General features: G+C 38.7%; 1 protein-coding gene across 4 annotated transcripts in view; it reads right to left on the reverse strand.

Moving 5' to 3' along the window:
* Positions 1-14,687, reverse strand: part of PAPPA2 (pappalysin 2) — a 285,263-nt gene that overhangs the window by 233,356 nt on the left and 37,220 nt on the right. The window lies entirely within an intron of this gene.

The raw sequence follows: 14,687 nt of genomic DNA on the forward strand, positions 1-14,687 counted from the left end.
ATCCCCCTTCTGGTCTCTACTGCCCAATTGAGTACTTCCAATTGGGAAGAGCTAAACATATAAATGATTCTTAGAATGATTACTCTGATACAACATACAGAGTTAATTTTTACAGTAAGGTGGAGGAAGACGAAAAGTAGAAAGACAAGTTGGTTAGTTACTATAGAAATTCAGATTTAGGGGGGGCCGAAGATGATTAGAGATGATAGTACTTGGCTATATTCTACTCAGTATTGCAATTATATTTATGTATGTCTCTTTCTCCCACCTGAACTCTTTGAATACAAGAATTATATCCCTAGAGCCCGCTACTGCATCTAAAGCATCAATAGTAGTCATTCAATAAACGTTTGTTGGAAACAATGAATTAATGAATGAGTGGATGAACGAACAGAATGAATAAGATGTAAAAGAGGCCATTGTGACTTTTAAAAAATACCTTTTATGCTCATTCTTCAATCAAGCAGAGAGAAGTTAAAAATCCACACTTGAAGGGGAAAAGGGCCATTTTACCATCTTGCTCATCACCACTCTCCTCACCAAACTTTGGATGTCCTCCAGGTTGCCGGTGTTCCTCGTAAAACCTACTGCCCAGAACTAAGCCTAGGCTCCAGACAGAGCCTGATCAGGACTGTGTCTAGAGGGAGCATCTCTTCCAGAGATCTGAACACTTTATCCCTTTTTAACAGAGCCCAGAATTGTTGGTATAATTTTAATGGCCACATCACACTTTTCCGTGATATGAAGCTTATGCTTACGATTATTTTCACATTGATTGCTGTAAACACAACTATACATCAGCTTGGTTTATACAGTTTTTATATCCTAAAGTCTAAGTTCATCCCTGTAAATTTTCATGGTGTTGTGATGAGACCAGCATTCAATCTTTTTAAAATTTTACTTGAAATAATTTTGAATCCCTAACTCTGTCACAGTCCTAAGTGCTATGACACCCCTCTCCCAATTGTGCAGCACTCATTCAGCAGGCAATTATGAGTACCTACTGCATACTGAGCACAGATGGTAGACCTAGGCCTTCCTAAACCGTGAATCTTTCTGAAAGCATACTAGCAAGGAGATGCTCATTGTACTCAGCTTTGCATTCTTATACTCACACATGAAAGATGCTTAGGAGGGGAGATAGAGCACAGAATCCCTGTGGGTCAGGGTGAATAACGTCTCCTGCTTTCCATTTCACAATGACTCCTTATTACTATATAAGGCACGATCTTGCCCCTGTAAATTCCACACTGAGATGAATACCTCCTTCACATCTCTTTTTCAATCATATGCTCAACATCTCCTTCAGGATGTCCACCGTCTCTTCAAATTCACTGCTGAACGCAATGCCATGTCTCACCAAACACTTTTAGCTATGATGTACTTTCAGCTTACAAAGCATTTTCAACAAGTATTATCTCATTTGAACATCATCATATTCCTCTGAGGTAGTCAGAGCAGTTAGGCACTTCTCTGCATGTTCTTCACTAATATCATTCCACTGCTTAAGTCACTCTACTACTCAAGCTCTACTGCAGCTTCCCACCTCATTGAAACTAAAAGCCAAAATCCACACAATGGCCTGATAGGCCATGTGACCTGTACTCGCCAACTAATCTCTGTTTAGCTCATTCTGCTCCAACTCCTTGCTCTTCCTCTGCTGTGGATTCCACGTGGCTCACTCTCATACTTCCTTCCCATATCTGCTCAAATGCCATCTTTTCAGGAAGACCTTCCATGGATACCCTTTATCTTGCTTCTACAGCCAGCACTACTCCCTGTCTCCCTCATTTTTCTGAATTTCTTTCCACAGCACTTATCACCATCTGGCATATCATGTATTCACTTGTTATTTGTTGATTGCCTGTCTCCTCACACTAGACTATAAGCTCCATGAGGGAAGGAAGTTTTTTCTTTACCACCTGCAGGGTCTAAAAGAGTGCCTGGCCTAGAATAGGTGCTCAAATAATATTTGTTGAATATCTATGAATATGAACGAATGTATGATTAAATTATGTGACTAGGCTGGAGCTAGGACTAGAGTCCAGTTTTTCTCATTTTTAGTTTCCTAGTTCTTTTCACCATGCCACAATAATTTCCCTAATCATTTTCAACCTGTTGCCTTTTCCTGCCTAGACTACTATAAGAGCTTACAAAGTCATCTTCTTGCCCCCAAGCTCCCTGGTTCCTAACACTGATTCTGCATGCTGCCTCCAGATTAGTTTTCTGGAGAGTTATTTCCATTTCTGGTATAAAGAGTTTAGAAGCCCTGCTCATCCCTCTACTGGAAACTACTATAACTTCTTGATACAATACAAAAATAAATTTTAAATAGTTATGAAGCTGAAAGGAAATTAAAGGTTACCTCCAGAGCCCACATACAAAGTAAAAATAGGAATCCAGAAAAGTAAACATTCTCTGAAGCAGCTGGCTTCCCTGAAGGCTCTGCTTATTCCTGGTGCCCTTGACCTTCAGTTGGATGGCCTTGTGAGAATCTCAGTTGGGAAACAAAATATCTTAGCCAAGATAGGGAGTTTTATGGAAGGGCTCCACATAAAGCCAGGACTCTGAAGATCTATTCCATAAATAAAACAGAACACCAAAAAAAAAAAAAAATTTAAAGCTCTTCATCAAGGGGAACAGCAAGGAAACACATTCTGCAATCTTGGCCCAATAAATAAGGTAAATATCTCCCTTGGGAAATAACCACAAGTCATCACTCACAAGTTTTCACTCCAAATTCATAATACCCTATGGTTTAAAAAACCTTATGCCAATTATATATATTTAAAGTGGTTTCATGTTCCTAGTGCCCCAGGAAATTGGCATAAGTAAAAGAGTATATCTTCAATCCAGGCCTGAAAGATACTGGAGAGGTAAAATTTCAAGGATCATGGGCTCCCAATCAAACATCACAAAGCACACATGAGGAAACAAGGCACCATGAGCAAGAACCAGAAAAATTATTCTGTTAACAAATAACAGAATCAGACTAGCTGATATAAAATATAAAAGAGGTATGCTTAATATGTTTTTTTAATTAATTTTTATTGGAGTATAGTTGATTACAATGTTGTGTTAGTTTATGCTGTACAGCAAAGTGAATCAGTTATACATGTACATATATCCACTCTTTTTTAGATTCTTTTCCCATATAGGTCATTACAGTAGAGTTCCCTATGCTATATAGTAGGTTCTTATTAGTTATCTGGCCTAATATGTTTTTAATTAAACTTTTTATTTTGAGATAATTGCTGATTCACATATAAGAACTATTACAGAGTAATAATGAATATCCTTTACATGGTTTCCCTCAATGATAACTTCTTGCAAAAGTATAATACAGTATCACAACTAGGATACTGACATTGATATAATCCACCAATCTTGTTCAGATTTCCCATTTTACTCATAATAATATGTATGGTTTTAGTTCCATGCAATTTTATCACATGTGTAGATTCATGTAGCCATCACCTTAAATTGTTTTTAAAAATAAAAAAGAATATCCAAAGTATGAATAAGTAACAGAAATTGATTTTTTAAATGACTAGGCAGATACAAAAAAAGAATTAAATAGAACTTATGGAGATGAAAAGTATACTAATAAAAATTAAAAATTTATTGGTGGGTTCTAAGAGCAAATTAGCCAAACCTGAATAGAGTCAAATGGGCAATAAATCCAAAAATAGTTACTCAAAGTGCAACACAGAGAGGCAAAGATTAAAAAATTGAAGAGATATTAAGAGACATGAAGTAGAGAGTGGGAAGTGTAACATATATTTAATAGGAAATTCAGAAGGAAATAATAGAAAAATTAGAAAAAAGATATATTTGAAGAGATATGACAGAGTAAATACAAACAAATGACAATTAGATAGCTAATTTTTCAGTAGTATTAATGGAAACCAGGAGACTGTGGTATAATATCTTGATAAGAGAAACAAACAGCCAATCTAAAATTGTCTACCTAGAAAAGTTACTTTTTAAGAAGTTTGGTTACCAGGGGGGAAAGGAGGGAGGGACAAATTGGGAGATTGGGGTTGACATATACACACTACTATATATAAAATAGATAACTAATAAGGACCTACTGTATAGCACAGGGAACTCTACTCAATACTCTGTAATGACCTATATGGGAAAAGAATCTAAAGAGTGAATATATGTATATGTATAACAGATTCACTTTTCTGTACAGCAGAAACTAATACAACATTGTAAATCAACTATACTCCAATAAAAGTTTCAAAAACAAAAACAAAAAAGAAGTTTGGTAAAATATAAAGACATTTTCATAGATATTAAAATTAAGAAAGCATATGACTAGCAAACATTTAATAAAGGAAATTCTAAAAAACGTCTTTCAGGGATAAGCCAAATGATCCCATAAGGAAGATCTAAAATTCAAGAGAGATGGTAGATATTAAAACAGATATATATTTAAAAAGATGTCTATGGATCGATTGATCAATCAATCAATACATAGATATCTCTATACACAGCCCACGGCTCCCAACTGTTTACTGTTCAAATCCCTTAGCCCAACAGCTAAGGCCTTTTCAATATAACTTTTCCAATTTTCTCTCTTTCTTACTTTTCTCTAGGAAATTTCCCTTCCTTTCATATTGTTGTTCTTATGGAGGCCTGAATATGTTTGCACATGACATTTGTATTTGGGTCATATCTTTGTCCTTGCCTAATAAACTCTTTCCTGCTTTTTACTATTCATATTTTAAGGAATCCACATTTTATATAACGTCTTTCCTAAGTACTAAGCTCATAGTGATTTCAATTGCCTTTCCCTCATCCCTTGAGATATATATCCTCTGAAACAATCATTATATAATTAAAATAAACAAATATTTATCATGCACCCACTATGAGCTAAGTACTTTGCTAGGCATGTAAGACTTATTATACCTGACACACAATATAGAATGGTAGTTGGCAACACAGGATCTGTAGTCAGAGTTTCATCACTGTCCTGACACTGCATGATGCTAATTAACTATCTCAGTCTCAGTTTTCTCGTACATAAAATGGAGATAAGCAAACTATCTGCTTCTTAGAACGATAGTGAGCATTAAATAAACTATTTTATGGTGTTTTATTGGTAAAAATAGATAGGTACATGGTAGACAGACACATACAGAGATATCACAGTACCATGTATATATATATATGTTATATGGTATATATATATATAATCTTGCTATGAACTATGTAATTTACCTGGATTATCATGACATATTTGATTGAGATTTGAATTCTAAATCATAAAATCCTAGGAATAAAATTGGCACTAAAATTCCGTGAGAATTACATTACTAGGAGTACCAAGGTCTAAGGTCTAAGAAATTATGTATGTCAGGAGTCTCCAAGAAGTAAAGATGAAAAGCCAGTTTGCTCTACCCAGAGTGTTGGCACCAGCCGAGAGATGTTGCCTTGGAACCCTGAGGAGCCCTCCCTGCCATCCTGTTCTTTTGGCCACAGTTGATTAAATTCAAGGCTGGCCAGAAACCTATGATTTCTAGCCTGACGTGTAAAGATGAATTGGGCCAATACACATTAATTGTCTCCAGAATATGAACCAAGATTCTGCAAGACTGAGGCAATTGGCAATTGGATGTGAATCTTAAGAGAAGATTCAATGAGATAAAGCAGGAGCCACAGAAAGCTGAGTCTAGTTTTAAACTAAGGCTATTAGAGAATGGGAACTATGAGTAATATAGCAAATTGGGAACAAGATATGAACGGTGCAGGTGCACTAAGATGTAGAGAACCCTGCAGCCTTTGAGAGAAATGAAGTGTGAAACCTGCCTTAGTCCCTAGCAGCCTTCTAGCTCCACTTCCAGCCCATATGTAATTGTACAATAATTTTTTTTTTTTTTTTTTTTTTTTTTTTTTAGTTAACTTGAGTGAGTTTCTGTTCTCTACAACCACAAAAGCCTAACTAAAATGTTTGGTAAGAATATTGGCTAATCTGTGACATCACCTCAAAGAGGCCCTTCTCATTGAAGGGCCCTGTACCCACTTTGCGGGGTCTGCTCTTTCTCTCAACCACTGTCTCCCCAGCTAATGAGGATTCATCTTACTTCCCGGCTACTATAGTTGACTATTTCTCTGATTATCAAAATTTGCTCTGTGTTTCATAGTTTCAGAGCCATCTGGGAGCTCAGCCACTCAAATAATGAGATAATGAGTAAAACGGTTTACAGCCTTTCCCTCCTCAGCTAACATATTCACACTTTCATGGGTATCTTTAGTTACTTTACTTAGTTCTGAATATGGCAATCCTACAACAGTAAGGGGGCCAGTAGGAAGGATTACTAGAGTGTAGATTCTGAATATCCTTCTTTCTTCAATACAGAGTAGCACATTCTTCCCTTCCCAAACCCTTGCCCAACACTGTCATTTCCCCCATGTCATTTATTTTCCATTCATTTTTTAAATATCAATTGAGCACTTCCTATGTTACAAGAACTATGAACGAAGAGCCTAAAGTCTTGTACAAGAGACAGATAACAACGGGTAATTACAATACTGTATGGTAAATCTGTACTCAAGAAGGAGTGGGCAAACTTCTTCTGTAAAGGGCCAAATAGCAAATATTTTAGGTTTTGTGGGCCACACAGTTTCAATTATAACTATACAACTCTACCACATGAAAGCAGCCATAGACAATATGTAAGTAAATGCATGTCACTGCATTCTAATAAAATTTAATTTACAAAAACAAGTGGTGAGGCAAATTTGGTCCACAGGCCATCGTCTGCCAATCACTATACTAGGGTAAGAACATTCCTTTATTCAACAATTATTTATTGAACACTCTTAGTATTTGTTGTTCTTAGTGCTAGGGTAAAATAGTAACTCAAACATACAAAAACCCCCTCTCTAATGGAACTTACATCCTAGTGGAGAATATGGACGTTAAGCAAAAATTTTAAATACATAGCATGTTGGTGGCAAATTCCAAAAAGAGAAGTAAAACGGAGAAGAAACCATGAAGAGTCAGAGGAGTTGGGATTTTAGGTGAGGTCACCAGAGAAGCCTTCACTAGAAGGTGACTCTGAAAAAAGACTGGAAGGAAGAGGGAGCACTAGCCATGTAGGAATCTGGAGGATGCACATTCCAGCAGGATGAAAAGCCACTGAAACATTTATGCAGCAGGAATATGTCTGCCAAGCTAAGGGACAATGAGAAGGCCAGTGTGGCTGGAATGGAGTAAACAAGGGAGAGCATGGTGGGAGACGAGGCCACAGAAATAACTGATGCCAGATTAGGTAGGGCCCTGTTGGTTATAGCAATACTATTGGCTTTGACTCTGAATGAGCGGGGAAGCTGCTGGAGAATTCCAGGCAGAGGAATCACTTGGTCTGAAGTATACTCTAATAGGGTTACTCTGGCTGCTCTGTTAAAAACAGACTGCAGGGTGGTGCAAGAGCAAAAGTGGGGAGACCCGTTAGGAGGCTATTGTAATAACACAGGTGAGAGACAATGGGATCAGAGCAGAGTGATGGCAGTAGGGAGATAAGAAGTGATACAAATGAGACAGATAATCCCTACTTGAGGACCAAGGAATGTTACCAGGAAAGAGGAAGTGACATTCTAACTGAACTTGAAGGATAAGCAGGAGTCAGCCAAGCATCAGGCTAGGAAAATCCGGTCCACAGCCACAGATAGAGCTCCTGGTGAGAAGTGAGAGATGCACTGGGGTTCAGAAAATTAATGGGTCAACATCTTCCTCCAGGGGATGACGCTCTGATGAAACAAATCTTCAGAATAACCCGTGATGCCCAGACTAACTACATGTTCCATACACTCCCCAACCTACTTCTCTGTGACTTTCATTCAGTCACTAAAGTAATATGCAAGCAGTGTTCCTAGAGGAAAAAAAAGGAAAACATGTGTAAGTGTGCAGCTGTCTTTCAGATTCCTAGGCTTAAATTCTAGGAAAAGATCCCTAAGTGAGATCCTCCGAGACAGACTGGCATCTGGCCAGGGTACCAAAGCCAGAACCCCAGCTCCTAGGAAAATACCCAAGTATCTTGAACAACTGAATGTGTTTGGAGACCAGGGTCTCTCCTAAAAATTTTCTAAGACGAAATATTTTTAACCCAGACATACCACAGGGCTCCCTCACAAGTGTGCCTATTTGCCTAGAAAATAGCCATGAAAAGGAGAAAAACAACCTCTCCCCACTTACCTGGGGAGAAAAGTTCACTGAGCCAGCCAGGTGAACAGAAAAATTGTGGATTTCACTTACTCTATAGAATTGTATCTATTGAAACTATGGAGAAATTGGCCCGTAGAAAAACAACCAAGAGACATTTCTATTTGTTAGTAAACTTTCTGAGCTTACCAGAAGGTATTCTTATGTCTTCTCTCCTATTCCCTTTGCCAGATAAAATGAGAATGAGGTGAGACTTGTCTCTTTAGAGTTTGCACAGCCTGTGCATTTTAGTGGAGGGATTTAGATGTCTTCTTGCTGTTCAGTTTTAAAGTTTCTTCTCCATTTCTTTTTTCTCTGCCTTCTTCTACCCCTTACACTTATTTTCCCCATGCATGTTTTTTTTGGCTGCAGGGAACTTTGAATCCCAACTTCAAAAGAAACCTATAATGAAGCTGGGCTGATGATGTTTAACAGATCTGCCACTGCAGGGGCCCAGCCCAACCATTCCTTTGGCTCAAACAGCCACAGAGGGTGGGTGAGCAAAGCAGAGCTAATCCAGAGCATCCAGGTCCGTGCAGCAGCAATTTCTCCACCTGTTCCCTCGAATGTCACATGCAACTGTCCTCCTGTCCCATAGATACATATCCTATAGTGTACAACTGCAGACACCACTCTGTGCCATGTTTCTGCAGGGCACCTCCCAGCCCACCCTCTTGAGGTCCCTTTTAGAGGGAAGTAGACCATGCTCTAGCATTGCTATATACAGCAGTTCTTCTGCTCTCAAACTCCCCACCATCAAAACTCAGGAAAGGAGGCAGAGAAGAGACAGTGAGGCACTAAGACACAGAGACTTCAGCCCACCACAGGCATCAGAAAACAAATGCATGGCATTGCCTTGATCCCACTGTCTGCTTCACAGCATGGCGACACTAGGTGGTTAATGACTCTCACTTAAACTGTTCTCAGCCATTTGTTTGTTGTTGTTTGGGGGGGCAGGGGGGAGGGGGCTCACCGAGCAGCGTGTGGGATTGAACCCGGGCCTTTGGCAGTGAGAGCTCAGAGTCCTAACCACTGGACCACCAGGGAACTCCCCTCAGCCATTTGTTTTTATTTGGTGATTTTTCTCCACGTGATAACAGAGTGATGAAATCTGACACACAGAAACCAAAGCAAAGAGGTAAACACAGTGCTCTAGGTTTGGTTGGCTACCAAGCTCAACTCTGATGTGAAAAGGAGAGAAAGAGTAAGGGATGGAAAGTAGATTCAGCAGCAAAGAGCCCTTCATCTCTGAGACATAATTTTAGAGAGAAAAACAACAGAAACAAGTCATGACCAAAAAGAGGCTGAAGCCTGCAAAGATTAGGGAAGCTGCGTTTCCCTTGGGGCATAGAGATTCCCTTGGCTTGGCTTCCTGGGATGCATCATAGGGAGTAGCCAATGACATTTGTGATTTTACAAAAGCGGACTTTCAAGCCCTTCTTTCCCCCAGCAATTGTAGACCCTCTCTTAGGGCAGCTACTATGTACAAACATACCTCTGGCGTATGTAGCCTTCCCTTTCCACAAGCCAAGTTTCTCTATCTTGGTAATTCTGTTCAACTGGCTGGGTAATGTATCTATAATTCATATCTCCTTCTGACCAGCCCCAAGTCTGATAAATACTCTCCCTTCGATAGGCCCATCTGGGTTACAGATGTTTGGTGCTGTATTCCTCAGGCTCTCTCCTCCTGTCAGAGCTTTTGGGAGAGGAACTCCTTTGGGCTACATTTCTGGTTTCTTGCTGGGGGTGGGGGAAGAGGGAACATTGAGCAGCATTTGAGAAACAGGAAGGATTGTTCATAAAGCAATCACTGTACTTGCACGTCAGTAATCTATCTGTAGGTGTGTCCCCCACTTCCCAACCACCCCCTACTAAAGAGTGAGCTCCTGAGTAGAGGGACTCTCTGCCTGGCACGCTCTGCTCCTCAAAAAATGTCTGGAAAAATTTGTTGGAGTTGGGTCTCTTTAGAGTCACAAAATAAAGGAATTGTGAACTTGAGCACTGTGATTTAATTGTAATAATAGGGCTGCTAGATATGGGTAATTTAGTTCAGACACAACCACCAACTCTACCAAGTCACAGGCCCTCAGAGAAATCCAGAGATCTACACCTCTATGAATCCAAAGTCCTTTCAAACAGTCTAAGCCATGGCGCAGAAAAGCAGTCTATACTCTATGTTCTGCTTTTAGTGCCTCAGACTGGATTTCAACCCAGGTATTTAGATAAAATTACTAAATCCCTCCACTAAGGTATTAACACTTAGTCTATGTATTCTTTATATCTGTCCCTTTGTTTAGCTTACTGTGTCTGCCACATCACAGGAACTTGATAAATAATTTTTTCAAAATATGGTTCTTGCCAATAAGAGTTATGTAAAACAGTCAATGTTTTTAATAATAAAAATTCAGCACAAGAAATACAAGGCAGAGAAGATGGAGTATGAATAAAAGGTCTGTACATGAAATAAGTATAAGGGAATTGGGAAAAAGAAAACCTATCCTTTCCACTACAGTTTGCCTTCAGATTTCTCCCTCTAAAAGAGGAAATTCATAGATAAATATCCTTTTTTAAATCATAAGAGTGGAGATATGAAAGTGTGTTTCCTATTGTGAATAAGCACTAGACATCTGAGAAAATCCACCAGCATGAAAGACAGATAAGAATTAAGAGGAAAAAAAAAGGAAAAATAAAAGTTGACTATAGATGAATCAGATATAGTACACAGGGAAAAAATTCAGAATTCATCTTATTTTTAGCCTCAAAAAAGGGTGCATCCTTAAAATAAAAATAGACTAATATAGAAAATCAAAGAGTAAAGTCTTAAATATATGACTGCTAAAATTTAAAAAAATTCAATAGAAGAGTTGGAAGATAAACTCAAGGAAATCTCCAAAATATAGAACAAAATAACAAAGAGATAGAATATAAGTGAGAAAAAAGACAGAGAATAAGTTCAGGAAATAAATCCTCAGGCATTTCAGAGAGGAAAAAGAGATCAGAGAATTAAGAAATATCAAAGTAATAACTTCAGAAAATTTGCCAGAGGTAAGGGGCATGTGTCCAAATTGAAAGGACCACTGAATATCAACAAAAGAAGAATAAAAGGCCAACACTTAAAAAGAAATTATCATAAAATCCCTAAAGTAACAAGGCTAAAATTCAAAAACGATTTTTAATGGGAAAAAAATTCACCTCTAAAACACAGAGGCAACTAACGAATCTCTTCAAAAATTTAAGAGAAAATGTTTTCCAACCCAAAATTTTACACCAGGACAAACTATCAGTTTGGGGTAAAGGCAAAATAAAAACATTTTGAGAAATGTTTTTCTGAAAAAGTTACCTAAAACATCCTTTCTTAGAAAGTTACTTAAGGATGTTTTCCAGTAAAATGAGGTTGTAAATTAAGAGAGGTTCATAAAATTCAAGACATAGTGACTCCAATTCCCCCTCACAAAAGCAGTGAAGAGAAATTCCAGGATGACAACTGTGAAGCAGAACTAAAGATAACTGGTCAAGTCAGAAGAGGAGAGAAAAAAATGGAATAAACTTGAAGGGAGAGCTCCAGAGGAGTGTTTTAAAAAAAAAAAAAAAAAAGACACATTCTATAGATTAGCTAATATGATAAAGCATTTGAAAATGATTGAAGATATCAAAAAAGAAGGAAGGAAGGAAGATAAAAGAAGGGAGGGAGGGAGGGAGGGAGGAAATAGAGACTCAAGGGGGAGGGTGTATGTGTATGGGAGAGTGGGGGAGCTATGCCAGAAAGGAAATACAGTAAAAGAATAAAACTCTGTTCTGCAACCAAAAGAAAAAGATTCTACAGTCATAATGTTGTAAATATATATATCTGACTCAACCAAAAATAGTAAAATTACTATATTAGAAAAATGCAGAGGAGAGGGAGGAGACAAAGTAAAAGTCTCATCTTTGTAATAAGAGCAAGTTATGCATAATGTTTAAAATTGATGAATCAGTCCTAACCACTAGTGGTTCAGTGGTTAGGACTCCACACTTTCACTGCTGAGGATGCGGGTTTGATCCCTGGTCAGGGAATTAAGATCCTGCAAGCCAAACGGCACAGCCCCCTCCAAATAATAATAATTAAAAAAAAATAAAATAAAATTGATGAATCAAGTGATATAAATATAATATGTGGATATATGTACATGGAGGTTATTACCAAAAGAGGCAAGTAAAATAATTAAATATGGGAGAGAGGCTAGAGAGCGGAGAAGGATGAGGAAGAGTTAGGCAGGGGATTGTCATTCTTCCTTTTGGTACAATTTGGTAAAATTGCCTTTTGGTACAATTTGATATTTTAACCAGGAGCGTTTATTTTTTATTTAAATGTTTTCAACTGTCAAAAAAGTATGACTAGTTCCTTTTATTCCACAAAGTGAGTTTTGCATGTAGGGGTAAGAAAGTTTGAAACGTGTCTGGGTCTACAGATAGAAAAGGATAAGTTACCATGGCAACTCTGAAGTGGTAAGGGGAATAAGTTATAAACACCCGGATGAGGGCAGTGGCAGTAAGTATTTAGAGACACAAGGGGCCACTCTAAGGAGAGTGATGCCTGGGTACCTTGAAAGACAGCTCACTCAGTCAAGGCAGTGGGTTGTTGTAATGAGCTAGTAGACAAATGAGAACAAGCCAGATTTCCCTGGAGAGTTCTCTGGAGCTCCTAAGAGTTGGCAAACGTTGTTAGTGAGGTTTAGCTTCTGCTTAAGGTTATCAAAATCTAAAAACCAAACCCAAACAGAATCTTTCTTATGCAAATATTTCTGGTAATGTGATCAGTTCCCTGGGTATTATTATGTAAACAAAGGCTTCCCATCTGTCAGTTCTAATAATGATAATAACTAACGTTAGTTTAGAACTGTTTCTGTACTTTGAAAACTTTAGAGTTACCAAGCACTTTCCTGTACCTTATTTCATTTGTTTCCCCAAAATAACCCAAAGATATAGGTAATGCAAAGTATTACTGCAATCACCCTCATTTTACAGACAAGACATCTGGGTTTACAAAAGTGACTTGTGCAACTTACATAGCTGGTTAAGTAGCAAGGACTCTGGAACTCACCTTTGTCCCCTGACTGCAAATCTTACACTCGATCCTTGATGTCAGACATCTGAGCTACAGGTGAACCTATTCATTGGTGCTAACCGCCCATGCACAGGGGCACCAAGAGGACTGACCACACACAAGACCATGAATTACCACACAAATCATGGCCAAAACCCACAAAGGCAGCCATTCAGGTATTGGGTGGAAGCTGAGATCTAGTCCTCCCACCTCCCACCAACACTACACCCTACCTCAGGTGTTGGCCTTTTTATAATTCGTACAAAGGTACCAGTTATAAATGGGGAACCCTTTCCCACATACACAAATTACTAAGTTTACCACCCACCTCTCTCCTTTCTTACCTCCCTCTAACATTCCCCAACTCCTGCATCAACCATCAAATGGAAATCCTCCTATTGGCTTCTGTCTCACAACAGATGACACATCAGATCCATTTATTCATTAAAATAAACATGAAATAAGCAACTATGTCTCAGCCGCTGTTCTAGGCACTGGGAATGTAACAAGTGTTCTGGTCACATAGAGCTGATATTCCAAGCCAGGGAAAGACAAATAAACAAATACACAAGAAAAACATCAGAAGTGATGTGTTATAGAGAGAATTTAAATTAGTTGACAGAATAGCGATTGACTAGTCAACTTGGGAGATCAGGAAAGGCCTCTCCAGAAGGTGACATTTAAGTAGATTTTGGAATGATGACAGAAAACTCACCAAGGGAAGACCAAGGAAAAGAGGATTCCAAGAAGATGAAACAGATAGTGCAAAGCCCTGGGGCAGGAACAAGTTCGATCTGTTCAGTGGAACAGAACAGTCACAGTGAGGCTGTACAGTGTGGGTGGGGAGAGCAGGGGAGGAAGCTAGAGAGGAAGGCAGGGGTCAGGTTGTGATGCAGGAGACAGGAGGGGAGTTTGGATTTTATTCTAAGAACAGTGGGAAAAAAACTAAGAAGGGGAGTGACAGGATCCAATTTACCTTTTACATAGGATCTTTCCAGATGCTGTGTGGAGAATGGAATTTAATGGGGCAAAAGAGGAAGCCTCCAGTCATCTAAAGGAGACTTGTGGTTAGATGTAGAATGTCTTATGTTCATAAAGCTGCTGAACTGCTCGAACTGCTTCGCACATGGGCCTCTTCATGAATTCCTGTTACTTTGCTGGAAACCTAAGACTATAAAAGGAATGCTCGTGTATAACTGGTGCTGATTGGTTTCTATCGACATATACCTTGTTTGCTGTCTGTGAAGTTGCCCTGGCTTCCTCTGACAGACGAAGTTGTTCAGCTTTCCTGTGTCTTACGCACCTGGTGCGTGTGCATTTCACACCACGTACACAGCTGTCTGCTCCACAGAAAGTGAGTTGTGAGGGCTGTGTCTCGTCTTAATC

The sequence above is a fragment of the Lagenorhynchus albirostris genome, chromosome 2 (assembly GCF_949774975.1).
Source record: "Lagenorhynchus albirostris chromosome 2, mLagAlb1.1, whole genome shotgun sequence".
Lineage (NCBI taxonomy): Eukaryota > Metazoa > Chordata > Mammalia > Artiodactyla > Delphinidae > Lagenorhynchus > Lagenorhynchus albirostris.